The sequence below is a fragment of the Amphiura filiformis genome, chromosome 11 (assembly GCF_039555335.1).
Source record: "Amphiura filiformis chromosome 11, Afil_fr2py, whole genome shotgun sequence".
NCBI classification, from domain to species: Eukaryota; Metazoa; Echinodermata; class Ophiuroidea; order Amphilepidida; family Amphiuridae; genus Amphiura; species Amphiura filiformis.
In genome coordinates, this window is record NC_092638.1 from 59914540 (window position 1) to 59939236 (window position 24697).

General features: G+C 36.3%; 4 non-coding genes across 4 annotated transcripts; all 4 read left to right on the forward strand.

Moving 5' to 3' along the window:
• Positions 1 to 1223: 1223 nt before the first annotated feature.
• On the forward strand, positions 1224 to 1305 carry Trnal-uag (transfer RNA leucine (anticodon UAG)). The gene has a single exon. It is a non-coding gene; the product is annotated as a tRNA-Leu (tRNA).
• A 1527-nt stretch (positions 1306 to 2832) lies between these two features.
• Trnal-aag (transfer RNA leucine (anticodon AAG)) lies at positions 2833 to 2914 on the forward strand. Its single transcript has one exon. It is a non-coding gene; the product is annotated as a tRNA-Leu (tRNA).
• Positions 2915 to 10193: 7279 nt separating this feature from the next.
• Positions 10194 to 10275, forward strand: Trnal-aag (transfer RNA leucine (anticodon AAG)). Its single transcript has one exon. It is a non-coding gene; the product is annotated as a tRNA-Leu (tRNA).
• Positions 10276 to 17563: 7288 nt separating this feature from the next.
• Trnal-aag (transfer RNA leucine (anticodon AAG)) lies at positions 17564 to 17645 on the forward strand. The gene has a single exon. It is a non-coding gene; the product is annotated as a tRNA-Leu (tRNA).
• Positions 17646 to 24697: the final 7052 nt, after the last annotated feature.

The window sequence follows — 24697 nt, forward strand, 5'->3', positions numbered from 1 at the left end:
AGTTAAACCTGTCAAGGACACTCGGCGTGAATTGAACTGACCATACATGTCACTCGCCACAAAAGAATGTCAAAGGTCATAAAACATCAAATTGGTGTCTTCTGCTATAGTGGTTCAGCCCTAAGCCGTGTAGGCCTATTTAAGACAAAAATAATGCATTTACGTGAATCTGAAATTTATATACTGACAGTATATATAAATTAGCTACATGTATTTGAATGGGGCTTCAACTTCGTCAATACTGCCGTTTTCTTGGGTTTTGTGCCAAGTTTTTTCATTAAAATTTTTTATAAAAGTAACAATTTGATTTTTTTTTTCACTTTCGCTGGGATCACTGAATGGGGCTTTGCAACGCGATATATTCAAAACTTGTATTCACCTACTGTTATAGCATTAATCCGATTATTACACAACCTCACCAGCGTATTCAAGATATCCAATGCAAATAATCACCTAGATTATGACGTATCATACCGTAAATATGGCGGAGTACTCAAATTCATTCAACAAAAGCATGATTACAAGCTATAGAGTGTATGCAATAAACCCAAGCGGAACGAGAGTTGCTAAGTAACCGCTACCCGAACCATAAACACATGCATGATCAGACAACAAGTATCTTTGAAAAGAGCGGTATTGTATTCAATCTATGTTTGCTGACATACACAGGTGATTAGTGCAATCTGCTTGTAGTGCATGGCGATCTATTCAAAAATTGTATTCATCTATTGCTATGGTAGTTAATCCGATTATGACGTCACTTCTACGGCGTATAGGCTGATACCATTTCATGGTTCAGCAAAAATGACCACGATGACTACCGAAATGATGATATGCGAGAAAAATATCACATATATTAAATTTCTTTACATGCCAAAATGTGATCGAATTACGTTGAACCTAATAACATCTCTAAGATCTCTGATAATTATAACCAAAAATATTTAAGTTTATTAACGTTTGAATTACGTAACACATTTAACTTTTTGCTGTAAGAGGTTTGCAATGGTAAACTATGCCAAACCTTTTCTACTTTTATGTTAAATTAGTGGTATTGCTAAACAAATTCGCAAAAATTAGCTATACGTCTTCCATGACTCTTTGTTTCTTAATTTTAATGTTTCGTTGGGCAGTACTGTTATGTCCTATTTTGTGTTCATATTCAATAATTTGCGTGTTTGCTAGTTGGATTTGCTTAATTAGTTTCTTGTAATGTATGCATAGGTAGCGTGGCCGAGCGGTCTAAGGCGCTGGTTTTAGGCACCAGTCATTTCGATGGCGTGGGTTCGAATCCCACCGCTGCCAATGTTTTTTTGTTTGGTTCCTGCTTAGGTTTGTTTGTTTTGTTTTATTGTTGTCTTTGCCCTGAACTTTCAAGATCCTTTTAAGCTTTGTTGTTGTTGTTTCTTCTCCGTTTCTCAATTTCTCACTTTCCTTCTTTAGTTATTAGCTTCTTTCCTATTCTGTCAGTCCGTGCCACGTCACTTCCGGTTGATGATGCGACTCACAGTCAAGTGAAAACAAGTCCCTGATTCGATTTTTGTTGATGATTTCTGTCATTGGTGTTATGTAAATTTCGATCGCAAATAGTCAGTGGAATCAAACAACCGTTTCTAAGTTTTCAGAGTGGAAGAAACTTACTTGATTTACCGTTTATATACTGACAAACTTAAAATTAAATTCCATGGTCGAGTGTCGTTTTTTCCGAAATTGAATGTCACTCCAACAACATCGCTATGTAGCCTCCTTCACAGCCGGTTTCTGTTGTTCATAACAAACCGTGAGCCACATGCAGTTTGGGCCCGAGACTAGAGATAGCCCGGATGTTGAACCGACAGAATAGACAAATCAAATTTCACGCATTCCTACACCTCAATGGCAGCCATGCCATAGCTGGGGGAAAATGTGAAATGATAGTCATATAACGACCAAAAGATAAATAACTGACCATTGAAAACTGAGTTCCGCAGTCTACGGCCTCGGCGGGAATTTTAAACGGCATTCCATCACCCGTGTTATACTTAAGCGGCATTCCATCACCCGTGTTATACCAGGAATAATGAATGTCGGGATAGGCATCTGAAATCACGTGACGAAACCGGAAGATGTAGCCTAGGTCTATAGAAAATAGGCGGATTAGCGGCCATTTTGTTTCTACATGATGTTATTCACGTGTCCTTATACTTTAGTACCCAAATATATAAGTTAATAGGTTTACAATTTTAAATCGATCAAATGACGGTGATTGTTCAGGTATTATATGCTTGATAGAATTAAACTGTCTGACCAGCTAGTATTCTCCTCCGTCGTCAGTGTGATTCCAGTCACTCCACGTACCGTGTTGCGAAGGTGGAGGACACTAAAGCTGTATTGACGAACACGCATGCGTTAAAAATGATGTAGCCTAGGTCGAACAATAGCGTCACGTAGTTCCCGACATTGCCCCTATGAACTCTCACCCTCCTGGTTATACTTAATTCATTTTACCTTGACAGTCGCGGAGGGTCCTTTCGAACGTTCCAATGAGACACGTATAACATCGATTTTTAAGCGGCTTTAATTCATTCAATCCGCGGATTTAGTGTTTCTCTACCGGAAGTCAATTTGTACCGAAATTCCTTCCCACAATGCAATATGCGTATTGCATAACAAAGAATATTGATTAACCTCCGAACTGTATCTATTGTTATGCAAAACGCTTATTGCATTGTAGGAAGGAATTTCGGCACAAATTGACTTCCGGTAGAGAAACCCTAAATCCTGGATTGATAAAGCCTATACTTTCCTAATTTAGTTGGATTTGCTTAATTAGTAACATGTAACGGGTGTAGTGGTAGCGTGGCCGAGCGGTCTAAGGCGCTGGTTTAAGGCACCAGTCATTTCGATGGCGTGGGTTCGAATCCCACCGCTGCCAAGTTTTTTGTTTGGTTGCTGCTTTCAAGATCCTTTTATAAGCTTTGTTGTTCCTTTTCTATTTCTCACTTTCCTTCTTTAGTTCTTAGCTTCTTTCTTATACTTTTTTACTTTCTTATATATACTTAAGTTATTAGTCATGAACGTAAAAATAAGACACATTTCAATTTGAAAACGATGTGGTCAAAATTTTGATTCAAAATCATCAGCTGAAAATCATGACACTTGTGGAGTATGTCAATAAGTACGACGTTTTCAATAGGAAAACCATATAGAAATACTACTATATAGAAAATAGAAAATAAAAAGTAGAAAATAAAATATATGTGTCACTCACGTCACGGTTCGACGGTTTCTGACCAGTAACAAGCATCTTTCACCAGTCCATCTACCGAGTGAACAAGGAATAGTGATACATTCCGAAAGCTCTCAGGTGAGCTAATTTTACGCTTTGAGTAATAGTTTAAGTTTACTTCATCAAAATATATGTGTATTGTTCTAAATAGGCATTGACCTGAAGTAGAGGCCCCTGTGGAATATTTTGTACAAAGTACTAAGACTAGTCTGAAGGGGGTTTGCATTAACTGAATGGCTAAATAATAACTGTGGTGTACATTGTGGTGTAGCCTAAAATTGCGGATTTAAAGGGGCTGAAGCTTTGTAGGGGAAATATCTGAATTCGTTCTGTTATTATGAAATTTATTGGGGTTTGAGGTGATATTCACTAACAAGATTAAGTGTTCGTCACAACTAGAATGAACTTATAATGTACAAGTTTTGAAAATGGGGGGGGGGGTATAAATTATGGCTCTTTAAAGTAGTACGTACTGAAAAGTTCTAATAGCCCCACTGTGGTCAAATGTTAACTTACTGTACCCAAAGAAACAGCGTGAATTCATTGGACAACCAGGAATCCACGCAGTTGTTTTTGTACTGTAAGTTTGACCGGGGGGGAGGCATTCAAAGATTTTGCCTACGGAACATATTTTTTAGCTTCACCCATTTTCATTACCGGTACATTATAAGTGCATTTCAGCTCTGACGAATCTCAATTGCTGACGAAGTTTCAGAAATATCACCCCAACCTCAATAAATTTGATAATAACAGAAGAATGTTGCACCATATCCCTGATTGCGCAAAGCTCAAATTCAGCCTCCATTCAGCTCCAAGTACAGGGAAAACAATTTACGGGAAAAATCAGCCTGCTAAAATCCGCCATTTTAAGCAAATTCACTACATTTTTAATACCATAATGTAAACTCATGGAAAACAAACATTCTATCGAAAATATTTACACCATCTCACGATACATCCGTAGCCCATGCGGATTATGCAGACCCCTTTCACACCAGGCTATTCTTTGCTCTTTGTGAAAAAATATTCCATACTTAATGTCAAGTCTATAGGCTATATGTCTCTATCACGTATTGTTTTATGCTATTCATTCACTCTTGCTTACAAATTTGTTATAATTTGCACGTTTTAGGCTATTCTCCGGCCAGTTTAGGTCAGACAACGCGTAAGTGCCATTGAATAGTTTTGAGACTAATTCACGACGTGTTCTTATGAAACACGTTTGACCGACTTTCAAAATGTATCAATGTTGTACAACGTTCTTATCACATTCACCATGTTTTTAATAAAATCCTGAAATAGTGGTCTAGATGCTTTCTCAAATTTCCACAGTTTCAAGGGCTGCCTCAAGAGCCATTGACCTAAAACCTTTAGAAATATAAGTTCCAATTCATGTTTTTGTGTGTTGTCGTGTATAGACCTTTTCCCTTCTTCCCATCATGCACTATTCCAGGGGGTATGACGTAGTAAATCAACTTCGTAGATCTGGTGCAACTGATACTTCACCAAGGGGTCTTTGTGATTTATTATTTTGTCTTGAAATGAGCATACTGATTCCTTAACTTATGTGGATCATCATAACGTCCACCGATGTTACAAATGTCTATTTATTGAATGTGACGGTTATAGAACACTTGTGTAAAAGTACGGTATAGTGTTGACAAAATATTGGTTTTTTTTTAAATCGAATGCCGCATGATGCAGTCATGTCTACAGTAGAATTCACCACGACCTTTGCAGGACTTAAACCCCATTAAAAGCTATTAAACCAAGATAACACTCATTGAAAACAGCTCAACTGATTAAATCATATCTTGTCTGGTTAAATACACACAACATATGTTTCTGCTTTACATGTGCAATGGAGCAATGAGCTGGTATTATAGTTTCAGTTGGGTGAACGATTATAAAGCGAACGCTAGAGGACAATTCTGTGTGGGCTTTTGTTTACGAAATGAGACAATACTCTGCTTATTGTTAACCAGCGTTCTTGAAAATGAGAAGCATGGTGGTTTGCAGACTTAACACGGTTTGGAAATAATTTCTTCATATTTTTTGGTGTTATCTGTCGTTTACATATCCTTCCAAAAACACCAAAGTACGAATATTTCCAAACATCTAAATTAGCTAAAAACTATATTTTCTAGAATTTTAGAAGAGTACTTTTAATATTGGCCGGTTATTTGTCACACAGCGACGTTAACTAGGCAATGTACTATTACCTATAACATACACTAAAACACTAATGTACGAATATTTCCAAACATCTAAATTAGCTAAAAATTTAGGACATGTTACAAAACTATATTTTCTAGAATTTTAGAAGAGTACTTTTAATATTGGCCGGTTATTTTTCACACAGCGACGTCAACTAGGTAATTACCTATACTTCTAACATACGCTATTTGTAGAGCACTGTGTATTGTGTATAGGAAAACGGACAGTAACTGCAGTATGGACAGTATAAAAATGCGTGACCGTCGTTGGCTTCAGGTCTATAAAACATATAAAAGTTAGGTTTACGTAACAGGAAACTTTTGTCTCTGACCATCCCATGTCAACAATAGTTTGCCTCCTAAAGGTATTATTAGCACATACTACTAGTCCCTGGGTATGAGATATCGTCCGCCATTACTATTCGTGAAGAAGATTCCTTTTATCCGATGAAGGCACCTGAGGAAATATTCGTATTCTACAATGTAATGCACATAGCTCTGTATCATGGGAAGATGATGTATTTTGTGACAATCTCTCGGTGGAATTCGGCGGACATACCCCCGGATTGTGCATGGTGGAACATAGGGCAAACTGATAACTGGTTCAAGAAAAATTACACATCAGAAAAAATGGAAGAAAAGCTGTATTATATTTCAAATGGTTTATTTAATTAACCATAATCTTAAAAGCTCAATTTGTGGATTCTACGAAGGACACAGAAAACTAGGGTTTTGACAACGTGAAAGTAGTGAAAGGAGTGTGAAAGTATTTCAGAAGGAGTGTGATGCGAGCACTCGCTTCATCAGATAATCAATCTGGACTCGTAAAAGAGGTCATGCCGTCATGAACAGAGACGAGGAGGCCTACAATTTAAGTAACGTGCATGACCATCTCATCATGACCATGCCTACAAAGAACCGGAGCTGTGTTACCACCAGCACAGAGGATGATGGGAAACCAATCACTCTGGAGAAGTATGTCGTCCAAGACATACGACACTGTCAGGTCAACATGGTCAATGTCAAAATTTTGGTTTTGTAATATGAAAACTCCATAATATGAATTATTTCACGTAAGTTTTCACTAACTTGTATTACACGTGCTATCATCAATTGGGAGGGGCTCATTGTCTCCACACTATTTATAGGTTAATACATACGTATCACTTGTTGGGAGTGAAATTGTACAAAATAATACATTTATTAACCTTTTTTCATAAAAAAAAAAATCCCGTGATTTTTGCAATTTTTATAACAAAATAGTCACTAAAATGTTGGAAAATGCAAGCAAATATAAATGCACCAACCCGCAAGTAAAACGAACGCGTCCAAAAGCACGGCGTGTACTACGCGACCGTGCAATTATACAATATTTATGCACGGTTATTAATTTACTAACGTGTGCTCTGATTGGTTCTCACTATCTAGGAGTGTATGAAAATGCAATAACTATAAGACAGAGATAAAAAGAATTTATCGCGTCTGATGACACTGTCAATTACGATCCTTGATTGGTTTACACAGGTTAATCAGCGCGTAAAAGGAAGACCGATCTATCTGGTGCTGATCGGAGAAAAGGAATAGCAGCAAATGGCGACAAAATTACGTACTTTTACAAGGCAAAAAGCAGCTTTTCTAGGCATTGCGGACATGGTGCCTTCGGTTAAGAAAGTTTCCTACTATAAAGACCTAACTTTTGAGATGGTTTGCATGTCGAAAGGTGCAAAATTAACAATAAGGCGCCCGGTTATAAATCCGCGTTCAGCAAGTCATCATCACGACACTTGTAAACAAACCGTGCTCGAGTTTGATTGACAGATGACGTCAGACGCGATAAATTCTCTTTATCTTTGTCTTTCATTATATTGTTCAGTTTGGAAGAGATCAATATATTTAGGTTATTTTAAAGTTCTCTATTTCGCAGAATGGCATGGCTGAGGTCCAATACTCTTTGACCTTTTAACAAACCTCCAAGCTGATTTGGAATCTTTTGTTAGTTGGAAATGTTTCACCTTGACTCGGGAAAAAAAACTATTTTCAGCGGTGTTAATTTGTACGCATATTTGTAACGGCAAATGTGGTTCTGAAAGTTCAACATAATTGTGATAACATTTTGATATTCGCGTGGGAAAAATGAATATATTGCGCAACGATGTAAATGAATAGGCGATATTATATTCAGACGTTTTCAATTAAATAACAGTTTGATTGAATTACTGAGTAAATACGGCTTGTCTTCTATATACACAACTTGAACTTGAACAACTGCCATTTTAGTAGCAATACACATAGGCTATATTTTCAACCTATTTTACGTTGAGTTTACAAAGCGATAAAACGAACTGGCTTATCTAAATACTTGTACATGACTGATTTATAGATTAATAAATGCGTATCATTTTTTGAGAGAGAAATACACGAACGCTGAGATGTTGATGCATCTAAAGCAGTATTCAGACTTTTTATTGTACGTACAATATTGTATGTAACATATATACGTTATTTAATCTATTGCCATTCTATTTCCAGTAATGTTTAAGTTCTAACGAATGTTTGATGACGAAAAATCGATAATATATTTCTGCTAGATATTGTATGTAACATATTATCGATTTTTCGTCATCAAACATTCGTTAGAACTTAAACATTACTGGAAATAGAATGGCAATAGATTAAATAACGTATATATGTTACATACAATATTGTACATACAATCTGGAGTCTGTGGAGCGCTTAATGCAAGAGCCCCACAGGGGTGCATTAAACCCATCTAGTACAATAGTACATATTGTGTCCAATCACTCGAGCAACAAGTGAATTTGCATTTCATACACGACAAAGAATTTCTGCAAAATCTGCAATTTTTTTATAACAAACAAAATATAAAAATATCAATGTACCCACATTCAAGAAAAATGAATCAGAGGCGAACACACAGCGCGTACCACGCGAAACTACGCACGAATGCAATTATACAATTATACAATTGAATACCTGAGTGGAAGAAGGGCCCAACTCCAATTTTTTACAAAATGAGTTAGACCTAGCATTTTATTGCCAGCAGACAGTTCTTCATTGTGTGTGAAAGATGAGCCAAAATCCACTCTCTAAATAGTCTTCCACGTGAACTTAATCATGGTTTTCATGGAAGAAAGGCCCAACTCCATGGAGTTGGGCCCTTCTTCCACAAATATTGGGTTAAAGATGAATTTTTGTTCATACATGAAATCTGCTTTTCACTACAATAAACTTTCTTGCTAACATATTACATGCATCTACTTGTGCAATTAATGGATAATTACCAAATTTCTGTAGCTATTTCATGATTTATAACACATCTGCTTACGAAACCGGTGCTTGCAGTATATTAGTGGAAGAAGGGCCCAACTCCAGCTCGTATTAAGACATGTACCGTTGCCATGGAAACATCATATATAATTTCGAATGTATGTAATATTGTATGTTCATGTATTGAAGGTCCCCTGAAAACTTTTCCAAATATTTAGTTTTTCCTTAATATCTCAAAAACAGTTTTGATGGAGTTGGGCCTTTCTTCCACTCAGGTATTCAATTATACAATATTTATGCACTTATAAATGCACTTATAAATGCGTAATCGTTAACGGCTTTTCTGATTGGCTATGTGGTTCTAAGAATGTATGAATTATAGGTTAATAAATGCGTATCACTTGTTGCTCGAGAAATTGTACAAAATACTGCACTTGTACTGAGATGTTGATGCATATAATACACTCCCCCCGCATATAATTCATACGCTACAACTATTTTGTGTGTGTTTCAAATAAAAACACATCCATTAAGAACAAGAACAATAAACAAACAAACAAACAAACAAAACAATATATACTTTATTCCAACAAGTCTATGTTATTCAGGTACCGTAAACGTCGCTTTTGGATTCTTAGAAATGTGAGAGCGCCATCCTTGTAAAATCTCAACAGCATTAAGGATACGTGTATGTTAAATTGAGCAACCTGGACATAATGCCTCAGAAAAAATATCGTGACATGACTCAATACTTTAGGTCACTAGGTTATACTTTAGTACCCAAATATATAAGTTAATAGGTTTACAATTTTAAATCGATCAAATGACGGTGATTGTTCAGGTATTATATGCTTGATAGAATTAAACTGTCTGACCAGCTAGTATTCTCCTCCGTCGTCAGTGTGATTCCAGTCACTCCACGTACCGTGTTGCGAAGGTGGAGGACACTAAAGCTGTATTGACGAACACGCATGCGTTAAAAATGATGTAGCCTAGGTCGAACAATAGCGTCACGTAGTTCCCGACATTGCCCCTATGAACTCTCACCCTCCTGGTTATACTTAATTCATTTTACCTTGACAGTCGCGGAGGGTCCTTTCGAACGTTCCAATGAGACACGTATAACATCGATTTTTAAGCGGCTTTAATTCATCCAATCCGCGGATTTGGGTTTCTCTACCGGAAGTCAATTTGTGCCGAAATTCCTTCCCACAATGCAATATGCGTATTGCATAACAAAGAATATTGATTAACCTCCGAACTGTATCTATTGTTATGCAAAACGCTTATTGCATTGTAGGAAGGAATTTCGGCACAAATTGACTTCCGGTAGAGAAACCCTAAATCCGCGGATTGGATAAAGCCTATACTTTCCTAATTTAGTTGGATTTGCTTAATTAGTAACATGTAACGGGTGTAGTGGTAGCGTGGCCGAGCGGTCTAAGGCGCTGGTTTAAGGCACCAGTCATTTCGATGGCGTGGGTTCGAATCCCACCGCTGCCAAGTTTTTTGTTTGGTTGCTGCTTTCAAGATCCTTTTATAAGCTTTGTTGTTCCTTTTCTATTTCTCACTTTCCTTCTTTAGTTCTTAGCTTCTTTCTTATACTTTTTTACTTTCTTATATATACTTAAGTTATTAGTCATGAACGTAAAAATAAGACACATTTCAATTTGAAAACGATGTGGTCAAAATTTTGATTCAAAATCATCAGCTGAAAATCATGACACTTGTGGAGTATGTCAATAAGTACGACGTTTTCAATAGGAAAACCATATAGAAATACTACTATATAGAAAATAGAAAAAAAAAAGTAGAAAATAAAATATATGTGTCACTCACGTCACGGTTCGACGGTTTCTGACCAGTAACAAGCATCTGTCACCAGTCCATCTACCGAGTGAACAAGGAATAGTGATACATTCCGAAAGCTCTCAGGTGAGCTAATTTTACGCTTTGAGTAATAGTTTAAGTTTACTTCATCAAAATATATGTGTATTGTTCTAAATAGGCATTGACCTGAAGTAGAGGCCCCTGTGGAATATTTTGTACAAAGTACTAAGACTAGTCTGAAGGGGGTTTGCATTAACTGAATGGCTAAATAATAACTGTGGTGTACATTGTGGTGTAGCCTAAAATTGCGGATTTAAAGGGCTGAAGCTTTGTAGGGGAAATATCTGAATTCGTTCTGTTATTATGAAATTTATTGGGGTTTGAGGTGATATTCACTAACAAGATTAAGTGTTCGTCACAACTAGAATGAACTTATAATGTACAAGTTTTGAAAATGGGGGGGGGGGGTATAAATTATGGCTCTTTAAAGTAGTACGTACTGAAAAGTTCTAATAGCCCCACTGTGGTCAAATGTTAACTTACTGTACCCAAAGAAACAGCGGCGTGAATTCATTGGACAACCAGGAATCCACGCAGTTGTTTTTGTACTGTAAGTTTGACCTGGGGAGGCATTCAAAGATTTTGCCTACGGAACATATTTTTTAGCTTCACCCATTTTCATTACCGGTACATTATAAGTGCATTTCAGCTCTGACGAATCTCAATTGCTGACGAAGTTTCAGAAATATCACCCCAACCTCAATAAATTTGATAATAACAGAAGAATGTTGCACCATATCCCTGATTGCGCAAAGCTCAAATTCAGCCTCCATTCAGCTCCAAGTACAGGGAAAACAATTTACGGGAAAAATCAGCCTGCTAAAATCCGCCATTTTAAGCAAATTCACTACATTTTAATACCATAATGTAAACTCATGGAAAACAAACATTCTATCGAAAATATTTACACCATCTCACGATACATCCGTAGCCCATGCGGATTATGCAGACCCCTTTCACACCAGGCTATTCTTTGCTCTTTGTGAAAAAATATTCCATACTTAATGTCAAGTCTATAGGCTATATGTCTCTATCACGTATTGTTTTATGCTATTCATTCACTCTTGCTTACAAATTTGTTATAATTTGCACGTTTTAGGCTATTCTCCGGCCAGTTTAGGTCAGACAACGCGTAAGTGCCATTGAATAGTTTTGAGACTAATTCACGACGTGTTCTTATGAAACACGTTTGACCGACTTTCAAAATGTATCAATGTTGTACAACGTTCTTATCACATTCACCATGTTTTTAATAAAATCCTGAAATAGTGGTCTAGATGCTTTCTCAAATTTCCACAGTTTCAAGGGCTGCCTCAAGAGCCATTGACCTAAAACCTTTAGAAATATAAGTTCCAATTCATGTTTTTGTGTGTTGTCGTGTATAGACCTTTTCCTTCTTCCCATCATGCACTATTCCAGGGGGTATGACGTAGTAAATCAACTTCGTAGATCTGGTGCAACTGATACTTCACCAAGGGGTCTTTGTGATTTATTATTTTGTCTTGAAATGAGCATACTGATTCCTTAACTTATGTGGATCATCATAACGTCCACCGATGTTACAAATGTCTATTTATTGAATGTGACGGTTATAGAACACTTGTGTAAAAGTACGGTATAGTGTTGACAAAATATTGGTTTTTTTTTAAATCGAATGCCGCATGATGCAGTCATGTCTACAGTAGAATTCACCACGACCTTTGCAGGACTTAAACCCCATTAAAAGCTATTAAACCAAGATAACACTCATTGAAAACAGCTCAACTGATTAAATCATATCTTGTCTGGTTAAATACACACAACATATGTTTCTGCTTTACATGTGCAATGGAGCAATGAGCTGGTATTATAGTTTCAGTTGGGTGAACGATTATAAAGCGAACGCTAGAGGACAATTCTGTGTGGGCTTTTGTTTACGAAATGAGACAATACTCTGCTTATTGTTAACCAGCGTTCTTGAAAATGAGAAGCATGGTGGTTTGCAGACTTAACACGGTTTGGAAATAATTTCTTCATATTTTTTGGTGTTATCTGTCGTTTACATATCCTTCCAAAAACACCAAAGTACGAATATTTCCAAACATCTAAATTAGCTAAAACTATATTTTCTAGAATTTTAGAAGAGTACTTTTAATATTGGCCGGTTATTTGTCACACAGCGACGTTAACTAGGCAATGTACTATTACCTATAACATACACTAAAACACTAATGTACGAATATTTCCAAACATCTAAATTAGCTAAAAATTTAGGACATGTTACAAAACTATATTTTCTAGAATTTTAGAAGAGTACTTTTAATATTGGCCGGTTATTTTTCACACAGCGACGTCAACTAGGTAATTACCTATACTTCTAACATACGCTATTTGTAGAGCACTGTGTATTGTGTATAGGAAAACGGACAGTAACTGCAGTATGGACAGTATAAAAATGCGTGACCGTCGTTGGCTTCAGGTCTATAAAACATATAAAAAGTTAGGTTTACGTAACAGGAAACTTTTGTCTCTGACCATCCCATGTCAACAATAGTTTGCCTCCTAAAGGTATTATTAGCACATACTACTAGTCCCTGGGTATGAGATATCGTCCGCCATTACTATTCGTGAAGAAGATTCCTTTTATCCGATGAAGGCACCTGAGGAAATATTCGTATTCTACAATGTAATGCACATAGCTCTGTATCATGGGAAGATGATGTATTTTGTGACAATCTCTCGGTGGAATTCGGCGGACATACCCCCCCCGGATTGTGCATGGTGGAACATAGGGCAAACTGATAACTGGTTCAAGAAAAATTACACATCAGAAAAAATGGAAGAAAAGCTGTATTATATTTCAAATGGTTTATTTAATTAACCATAATCTTAAAAGCTCAATTTGTGGATTCTACGAAGGACACAGAAAACTAGGGTTTTGACAACGTGAAAGTAGTGAAAGGAGTGTGAAAGTATTTCAGAAGGAGTGTGATGCGAGCACTCGCTTCATCAGATAATCAATCTGGACTCGTAAAAGAGGTCATGCCGTCATGAACAGAGACGAGGAGGCCTACAATTTAAGTAACGTGCATGACCATCTCATCATGACCATGCCTACAAAGAACCGGAGCTGTGTTACCACCAGCACAGAGGATGATGGGAAACCAATCACTCTGGAGAAGTATGTCGTCCAAGACATACGACACTGTCAGGTCAACATGGTCAATGTCAAAATTTTGGTTTTGTAATATGAAAACTCCATAATATGAATTATTTCACGTAAGTTTTCACTAACTTGTATTACACGTGCTATCATCAATTGGGAGGGGCTCATTGTCTCCACACTATTTATAGGTTAATACATACGTATCACTTGTTGGGAGTGAAATTGTACAAAATAATACATTTATTAACCTTTTTTCATACACGAGAAAAAAATCCCGTGATTTTTGCAATTTTTATAACAAAATAGTCACTAAAATGTTGGAAAATGCAAGCAAATATAAATGCACCAACCCGCAAGTAAACGAACGCGTCCAAAAGCACGGCGTGTACTACGCGACCGTGCAATTATACAATATTTATGCACGGTTATTAATTTACTAACGTGTGCTCTGATTGGTTCTCACTATCTAGGAGTGTATGAAAATGCAATAACTATAAGACAGAGATAAAAAGAATTTATCGCGTCTGATGACACTGTCAATTACGATCCTTGATTGGTTTACACAGGTTAATCAGCGCGTAAAAGGAAGACCGATCTATCTGGTGCTGATCGGAGAAAAGGAATAGCAGCAAATGGCGACAAAATTACGTACTTTTACAAGGCAAAAAGCAGCTTTTCTAGGCATTGCGGACATGGTGCCTTCGGTTAAGAAAGTTTCCTACTATAAAGACCTAACTTTTGAGATGGTTTGCATGTCGAAAGGTGCAAAATTAACAATAAGGCGCCCGGTTATAAATCCGCGTTCAGCAAGTCATCATCACGACACTTGTAAACAAACCGTGCTCGAGTTTGATTGACAGATGACGTCAGACGCGATAAATTCTCTTTATCTTTGTCTTTCATTATATTGTTCAGTTTGGAAGAGATCAATATATTTAGGTTATTTTAAAGTTCTCTATTTCGCAGAATGGCATGGCTGAGGTCCAATACTCTTTGACCTTTTAACAAACCTCCAAGCTGATTTGGAATCTTTTGTTAGTTGGAAATGTTTCACCTTGACTCGGGACAAAAACTATTTTCAGCGGTGTTAATTTGTACGCATATTTGTAACGGCAAATGTGGTTCTGAAAGTTCAACATAATTGTGATAACATTTTGATATTCGCGTGGGAAAAATGAATATATTGCGCAACGATGTAAATGAATAGGCGATATTATATTCAGACGTTTTCAATTAAATAACAGTTTGATTGAATTACTGAGTAAATACGGCTTGTCTTCTATATACACAACTTGAACTTGAACAACTGCCATTTTAGTAGCAATACACATAGGCTATATTTTCAACCTATTTTACGTTGAGTTTACAAAGCGATAAAACGAACTGGCTTATCTAAATACTTGTACATGACTGATTTATAGATTAATAAATGCGTATCATTTTTTGAGAGAGAAATACACGAACGCTGAGATGTTGATGCATCTAAAGCAGTATTCAGACTTTTTATTGTACGTACAATATTGTATGTAACATATATACGTTATTTAATCTATTGCCATTCTATTTCCAGTAATGTTTAAGTTCTAACGAATGTTTGATGACGAAAAATCGATAATATATTTCTGCTAGATATTGTATGTAACATATTATCGATTTTTCGTCATCAAACATTCGTTAGAACTTAAACATTACTGGAAATAGAATGGCAATAGATTAAATAACGTATATATGTTACATACAATATTGTACGTACAATACTCGGAGTCTGTGGAGCGCTTAATGCAAGAGCCCCACAGGGGTGCATTAAACCCATCTAGTACAATAGTACATATTGTGTCCAATCACTCGAGCAACAAGTGAATTTGCATTTCATACACGACAAAGAATTTCTGCAAAATCTGCAATTTTTTTATAACAAACAAAATATAAAAATATCAATGTACCCACATTCAAGAAAAAATGAATCAGAGGCGAACACACAGCGCGTACCACGCGAAACTACGCACGAATGCAATTATACAATTATACAATTGAATACCTGAGTGGAAGAAGGGCCCAACTCCAATTTTTTACAAAAATGAGTTAGACCTAGCATTTTATTGCCAGCAGACAGTTCTTCATTGTGTGTGAAAGATGAGCCAAAATCCACTCTCTAAATAGTCTTCCACGTGAACTTAATCATGGTTTTCATGGAAGAAAGGCCCAACTCCATGGAGTTGGGCCCTTCTTCCACAAATATTGGGTTAAAGATGAATTTTTGTTCATACATGAAATCTGCTTTTCACTACAATAAACTTTCTTGCTAACATATTACATGCATCTACTTGTGCAATTAATGGATAATTACCAAATTTCTGTAGCTATTTCATGATTTATAACACATCTGCTTACGAAACCGGTGCTTGCAGTATATTAGTGGAAGAAGGGCCCAACTCCAGCTCGTATTAAGACATGTACCGTTGCCATGGAAACATCATATATAATTTCGAATGTATGTAATATTGTATGTTCATGTATTGAAGGTCCCCTGAAAACTTTTCCAAATATTTAGTTTTTCCTTAATATCTCAAAAACAGTTTTGATGGAGTTGGGCCTTTCTTCCACTCAGGTATTCAATTATACAATATTTATGCACTTATAAATGCACTTATAAATGCGTAATCGTTAACGGCTTTTCTGATTGGCTATGTGGTTCTAAGAATGTATGAATTATAGGTTAATAAATGCGTATCACTTGTTGCTCGAGAAATTGTACAAAATACTGCACTTGTACTGAGATGTTGATGCATATAATACACTCCCCCCGCATATAATTCATACGCTACAACTATTTTGTGTGTGTTTCAAATAAAAACACATCCATTAAGAACAAGAACAATAAACAAACAAACAAACAAACAAAACAATATATACTTTATTCCAACAAGTCTATGTTATTCAGGTACCGTAAACGTCGCTTTTGGATTCTTAGAAATGTGAGAGCGCCATCCTTGTAAAATCTCAACAGCATTAAGGATACGTGTATGTTAAATTGAGCAACCTGGACATAATGCCTCAGAAAAAAATATCGTGACATGACTCAATACTTTAGGTCACTAGGTTATACTTTAGTACCCAAATATATAAGTTAATAGGTTTACAATTTTAAATCGATCAAATGACGGTGATTGTTCAGGTATTATATGCTTGATAGAATTAAACTGTCTGACCAGCTAGTATTCTCCTCCGTCGTCAGTGTGATTCCAGTCACTCCACGTACCGTGTTGCGAAGGTGGAGGACACTAAAGCTGTATTGACGAACACGCATGCGTTAAAAATGATGTAGCCTAGGTCGAACAATAGCGTCACGTAGTTCCCGACATTGCCCCTATGAACTCTCACCCTCCTGGTTATACTTAATTCATTTTACCTTGACAGTCGCGGAGGGTCCTTTCGAACGTTCCAATGAGACACGTATAACATCGATTTTTAAGCGGCTTTAATTCATTCAATCCGCGGATTTAGGGTTTCTCTACCGGAAGTCAATTTGTACCGAAATTCCTTCCCACAATGCAATATGCGTATTGCATAACAAAGAATATTGATTAACCTCCGAACTGTATCTATTGTTATGCAAAACGCTTATTGCATTGTAGGAAGGAATTTCGGCACAAATTGACTTCCGGTAGAGAAACCCTAAATCCGCGGATTGGATAAAGCCTATACTTTCCTAATTTAGTTGGATTTGCTTAATTAGTAACATGTAACGGGTGTAGTGGTAGCGTGGCCGAGCGGTCTAAGGCGCTGGTTTAAGGCACCAGTCATTTCGATGGCGTGGGTTCGAATCCCACCGCTGCCAAGTTTTTTGTTTGGTTGCTGCTTTCAAGATCCTTTTATAAGCTTTGTTGTTCCTTTTCTATTTCTCACTTTCCTTCTTTAGTTCTTAGCTTCTTTCTTATACTTTTTTACTTTCTTATATATACTTAAGTTATTAGTCATGAACGTAAAAATAAGACACATTTCAATTTGAAAACGATGTGGTCAAAATTTTGATTCAAAATCATCAGCTGAAAATCATGACACTTGTGGAGTATGTCAATAAGTACGACGTTTTCAATAGGAAAACCATATAGAAATACTACTATATAGAAAATAGAAAATAAAAAGTAGAAAATAAAATATATGTGTCACTCACGTCACGGTTCGACGGTTTCTGACCAGTAACAAGCATCTGTCACCAGTCCATCTACCGAGTGAACAAGGAATAGTGATACATTCCGAAAGCTCTCAGGTGAGCTAATTTTACGCTTTGAGTAATAGTTTAAGTTTACTTCATCAAAATATATGTGTATTGTTCTAAATAGGCATTGACCTGAAGTAGAGGCCCCTGTGGAATATTTTGTACAAAGTACTAAGACTAGTCTGAAGGGGGTTTGCATTAACTGAATGGCTAAATAATAACTGTGGTGTACATTGTGGTGTAGCCTAAAATTGCGGATTTAAAGGGGCTGAAGCTTTGTAGGGGGAAATATCTGAATTCGTTCTGTTATTATGAAATTTATTGGGGTTTGAGGTGATATTCACTAACAAGATTAAGTGTTCGTCACAACTAGAATGAACTTATAATGTACAAGTTTTGAAAATGGGGGGGGGGGTATAAATTATGGCTCTTTAAAGTAGTACGTACTGAAAAGTTCTAATAGCCCCACTGTGGTCAAATGTTAACTTACTGTACCCAAAGAAACAGCGTGAATTCATTGGACAACCAGGAATCCACGCAGTTGTTTTTGTACTGTAAGTTGGACCGGGGGGAGGCATTCAAAGATTTTGCCTACGGAACATATTTTTTAGCTTCACCCATTTTCATTACCGGTACATTATAAGTGCATTTCAGCTCTGACGAATCTCAATTGCTGACGAAGTTTCAGAAATATCACCCCAACCTCAATAAATTTGATAATAACAGAAGAATGTTGCACCATATCCTGATTGCGCAAAGCTCAAATTCAGCCTCCATTCAGCTCCAAGTACAGGAAAACAATTTACGGGAAAAATCAGCCTGCTAAAATCCGCCATTTTAAGCAAATTCACTACATTTTTAATACCATAATGTAAACTCATGGAAAACAAACATTCTATCGAAAATATTTACACCATCTCACGATACATCCGTAGCCCATGCGGATTATGCAGACCCCTTTCACACCAGGCTATTCTTTGCTCTTTGTGAAAAAATATTCCATACTTAATGTCAAGTCTATAGGCTATATGTCTCTATCACGTATTGTTTTATGCTATTCATTCACTCTTGCTTACAAATTTGTTATAATTTGCACGTTTTAGGCTATTCTCCGGCCAGTTTAGGTCAGACAACGCGTAAGTGCCATTGAATAGTTTGAGACTAATTCACGACGTGTTCTTATGAAACACGTTTGACCGACTTTCAAAATGTATCAATGTTGTACAACGTTCTTATCACATTCACCATGTTTTTAATAAAATCCTGAAATAGTGGTCTAGATGCTTTCTCAAATTTCCACAGTTTCAAGGGCTGCCTCAAGAGCCATTGACCTAAAACCTTTAGAAATATAAGTTCCAATTCATGTTTTTGTGTGTTGTCGTGTAGCGCTTTCGACCTGTACGATGTACGAGGTTAATGTCGGGGGTATGACGTAGTAAATCAACTTCGTAGATCTGGTGCAACTGATACTTCACCAAGGGGTCTTTGTGATTTATTATTTTGTCTTGAAATGAGCATACTGATTCCTTAACTTATGTGGATCATCATAACGTCCACCGATGTTACAAATGTCTATTTATTGAATGTGACGGTTATAGAACACTTGTGTAAAAGTACGGTATAGTGTTGACAAAATATTGGTTTTTTTTTAAATCGAATGCCGCATGATGCAGTCATGTCTACAGTAGAATTCACCACGACCTTTGCAGGACTTAAACCCCATTAAAAGCTATTAAACCAAGATAACACTCATTGAAAACAGCTCAACTGATTAAATCATATCTTGTCTGGTTAAATACACACAACATATGTTTCTGCTTTACATGTGCAATGGAGCAATGAGCTGGTATTATAGTTTCAGTTGGGTGAACGATTATAAAGCGAACGCTAGAGGACAATTCTGTGTGGGCTTTTGTTTACGAAATGAGACAATACTCTGCTTATTGTTAACCAGCGTTCTTGAAAATGAGAAGCATGGTGGTTTGCAGACTTAACACGGTTTGGAAATAATTTCTTCATATTTTTTGGTGTTATCTGTCGTTTACATATCCTTCCAAAAACACCAAAGTACGAATATTTCCAAACATCTAAATTAGCTAAAAACTATATTTTCTAGAATTTTAGAAGAGTACTTTTAATATTGGCCGGTTATTTGTCACACAGCGACGTTAACTAGGCAATGTACTATTACCTATAACATACACTAAAACACTAATGTACGAATATTTCCAAACATCTAAATTAGCTAAAAATTTAGGACATGTTACAAAACTATATTTTCTAGAATTTTAGAAGAGTACTTTTAATATTGGCCGGTTATTTTTCACACAGCGACGTCAACTAGGTAATTACCTATACTTCTAACATACGCTATTTGTAGAGCACTGTGTATTGTGTATAGGAAAACGGACAGTAACTGCAGTATGGACAGTATAAAATGCGTGACCGTCGTTGGCTTCAGGTCTATAAAACATATAAAAAGTTAGGTTTACGTAACAGGAAACTTTTGTCTCTGACCATCCCATGTCAACAATAGTTTGCCTCCTAAAGGTATTATTAGCACATACTACTAGTCCCTGGGTATGAGATATCGTCCGCCATTACTATTCGTGAAGAAGATTCCTTTTATCCGATGAAGGCACCTGAGGAAATATTCGTATTCTACAATGTAATGCACATAGCTCTGTATCATGGGAAGATGATGTATTTTGTGACAGTCTCTCGGTGGAATTCGGCGGACATACCCCCCCCCCCGGATTGTGCATGGTGGAACATAGGGCAAACTGATAACTGGTTCAAGAAAAATTACACATCAGAAAAAATGGAAGAAAAGCTGTATTATATTTCAAATGGTTTATTTAATTAACCATAATCTTAAAAGCTCAATTTGTGGATTCTACGAAGGACACAGAAAACTAGGGTTTTGACAACGTGAAAGTAGTGAAAGGAGTGTGAAAGTATTTCAGAAGGAGTGTGATGCGAGCACTCGCTTCATCAGATAATCAATCTGGACTCGTAAAAGAGGTCATGCCGTCATGAACAGAGACGAGGAGGCCTACAATTTAAGTAACGTGCATGACCATCTCATCATGACCATGCCTACAAAGAACCGGAGCTGTGTTACCACCAGCACAGAGGATGATGGGAAACCAATCACTCTGGAGAAGTATGTCGTCCAAGACATACGACACTGTCAGGTCAACATGGTCAATGTCAAAATTTTGGTTTTGTAATATGAAAACTCCATAATATGAATTATTTCACGTAAGTTTTCACTAACTTGTATTACACGTGCTATCATCAATTGGGAGGGGCTCATTGTCTCCACACTATTTATAGGTTAATACATACGTATCACTTGTTGGGAGTGAAATTGTACAAAATAATACATTTATTAACCTTTTTTCATACACGAGAAAAAAATCCCGTGATTTTTGCAATTTTTATAACAAAATAGTCACTAAAATGTTGGAAAATGCAAGCAAATATAAATGCACCAACCCGCAAGTAAAACGAACGCGTCCAAAAGCACGGCGTGTACTACGCGACCGTGCAATTATACAATATTTATGCACGGTTATTAATTTACTAACGTGTGCTCTGATTGGTTCTCACTATCTAGGAGTGTATGAAAATGCAATAACTATAAGACAGAGATAAAAAGAATTTATCGCGTCTGATGACACTGTCAATTACGATCCTTGATTGGTTTACACAGGTTAATCAGCGCGTAAAAGGAAGACCGATCTATCTGGTGCTGATCGGAGAAAAGGAATAGCAGCAAATGGCGACAAAATTACGTACTTTTACAAGGCAAAAAGCAGCTTTTCTAGGCATTGCGGACATGGTGCCTTCGGTTAAGAAAGTTTCCTACTATAAAGACCTAACTTTTGAGATGGTTTGCATGTCGAAAGGTGCAAAATTAACAATAAGGCGCCCGGTTATAAATCCGCGTTCAGCAAGTCATCATCACGACACTTGTAAACAAACCGTGCTCGAGTTTGATTGACAGATGACGTCAGACGCGATAAATTCTCTTTATCTTTGTCTTTCATTATATTGTTCAGTTTGGAAGAGATCAATATATTTAGGTTATTTTAAAGTTCTCTATTTCGCAGAATGGCATGGCTGAGGTCCAATACTCTTTGACCTTTTAACAAACCTCCAAGCTGATTTGGAATCTTTTGTTAGTTGGAAATGTTTCACCTTGACTCGGGACAAAAAACTATTTTCAGCGGTGTTAATTTGTACGCATATTTGTAACGGCAAATGTGGTTCTGAAAGTTCAACATAATTGTGATAACATTTTGATATTCGCGTGGGAAAAATGAATATATTGCGCAACGATGTAAATGAATAGGCGATATTATATTCAGACGTTTTCAATTAAATAACAGTTTGATTGAATTACTGAGTAAATACGGCTTGTCTTCTATATACACAACTTGAACTTGAACAACTGCCATTTTAGTAGCAATACACATAGGCTATATTTTCAACCTATTTTACGTTGAGTTTACAAAGCGATAAAACGAACTGGCTTATCTAAATACTTGTACATGACTGATTTATAGATTAATAAATGCGTATCATTTTTTGAGAGAGAAATACACGAACGCTGAGATGTTGATGCATCTAAAGCAGTATTCAGACTTTTTATTGTGTTGTACAATATTGTATGTAACATATATACGTTATTTAATCTATTGCCATTCTATTTCCAGTAATGTTTAAGTTCTAACGAATGTTTGATGACGAAAAATCGATAATATATTTCTGCTAGATATTGTATGTAACATATTATCGATTTTTCGTCATCAAACATTCGTTAGAACTTAAACATTACTGGAAATAGAATGGCAATAGATTAAATAACGTATATATGTTACATACAATATTGTACGTACAATACTGGAGTCTGTGGAGCGCTTAATGCAAGAGCCCCACAGGGGTGCATTAAACCCATCTAGTACAATAGTACATATTGTGTCCAATCACTCGAGCAACAAGTGAATTTGCATTTCATACACGACAAAGAATTTCTGCAAAATCTGCAATTTTTTTTATAACAAACAAAATATAAAAATATCAATGTACCCACATTCAAGAAAAATGAATCAGAGGCGAACACACAGCGCGTACCACGCGAAACTACGCACGAATGCAATTATACAATTATACAATTGAATACCTGAGTGGAAGAAGGGCCCAACTCCAATTTTTTACAAAAATGAGTTAGACCTAGCATTTTATTGCCAGCAGACAGTTCTTCATTGTGTGTGAAAGATGAGCCAAAATCCACTCTCTAAATAGTCTTCCACGTGAACTTAATCATGGTTTTCCTGGAAGAAAGGCCCAACTCCATGGAGTTGGGCCCTTCTTCCACAAATATTGGGTTAAAGATGAATTTTTTGTTCATACATGAAATCTGCTTTTCACTACAATAAACTTTCTTGCTAACATATTACATGCATCTACTTGTGCAATTAATGGATAATTACCAAATTTCTGTAGCTATTTCATGATTTATAACACATCTGCTTACGAAACCGGTGCTTGCAGTATATTAGTGGAAGAAGGGCCCAACTCCAGCTCGTATTAAGACATGTACCGTTGCCATGGAAACATCATATATAATTTCGAATGTATGTAATATTGTATGTTCATGTATTGAAGGTCCCCTGAAAACTTTTCCAAATATTTAGTTTTTCCTTAATATCTCAAAAACAGTTTTGATGGAGTTGGGCCTTTCTTCCACTCAGGTATTCAATTATACAATATTTATGCACTTATAAATGCACTTATAAATGCGTAATCGTTAACGGCTTTTCTGATTGGCTATGTGGTTCTAAGAATGTATGAATTATAGGTTAATAAATGCGTATCACTTGTTGCTCGAGAAATTGTACAAAATACTGCACTTGTACTGAGATGTTGATGCATATAATACACTCCCCCCGCATATAATTCATACGCTACAACTATTTTGTGTGTGTTTCAAATAAAAACACATCCATTAAGAACAAGAACAATAAACAAACAAACAAACAAACAAAACAATATATACTTTATTCCAACAAGTCTATGTTATTCAGGTACCGTAAACGTCGCTTTTGGATTCTTAGAAATGTGAGAGCGCCATCCTTGTAAAATCTCAACAGCATTAAGGATACGTGTATGTTAAATTGAGCAACCTGGACATAATGCCTCAGAAAAATATCGTGACATGACTCAATACTTTAGGTCACTAGGTTAGTTGCTAGAGCAGCAAATGTTTTGGGGTTTCTTCAGGTATTCTTTCTCAAAGTGCCATGAGACTAAATTTGTAAATCGATTAATACGTTATACCTAACTTATTTTGGTAAATCTTTTTATAACATTGTAATTTCTTCATATTTTTTTTTTATTTTTCAGTTCAAAATTACACCCTTCTATTGTCTGACCCGTTAGCTCAGTCGGTAGAGGGTGCGCCTTGAATGGTGAATGGTACTTGTTCGAATCTTGATTTCTGCTCCCACTTTTATGTGAAGAAGGGTCAAGAAATGTTTTTGGATTTTGTCCCCATTTTACGAACGAGTATGGTGAATTTTTTTTAATTTAATTTAAATTTTAATTTTCTTCTTTTTTTTTTATAGATAAATAGGCACTGCGAACAAACGGCAACAAAAACC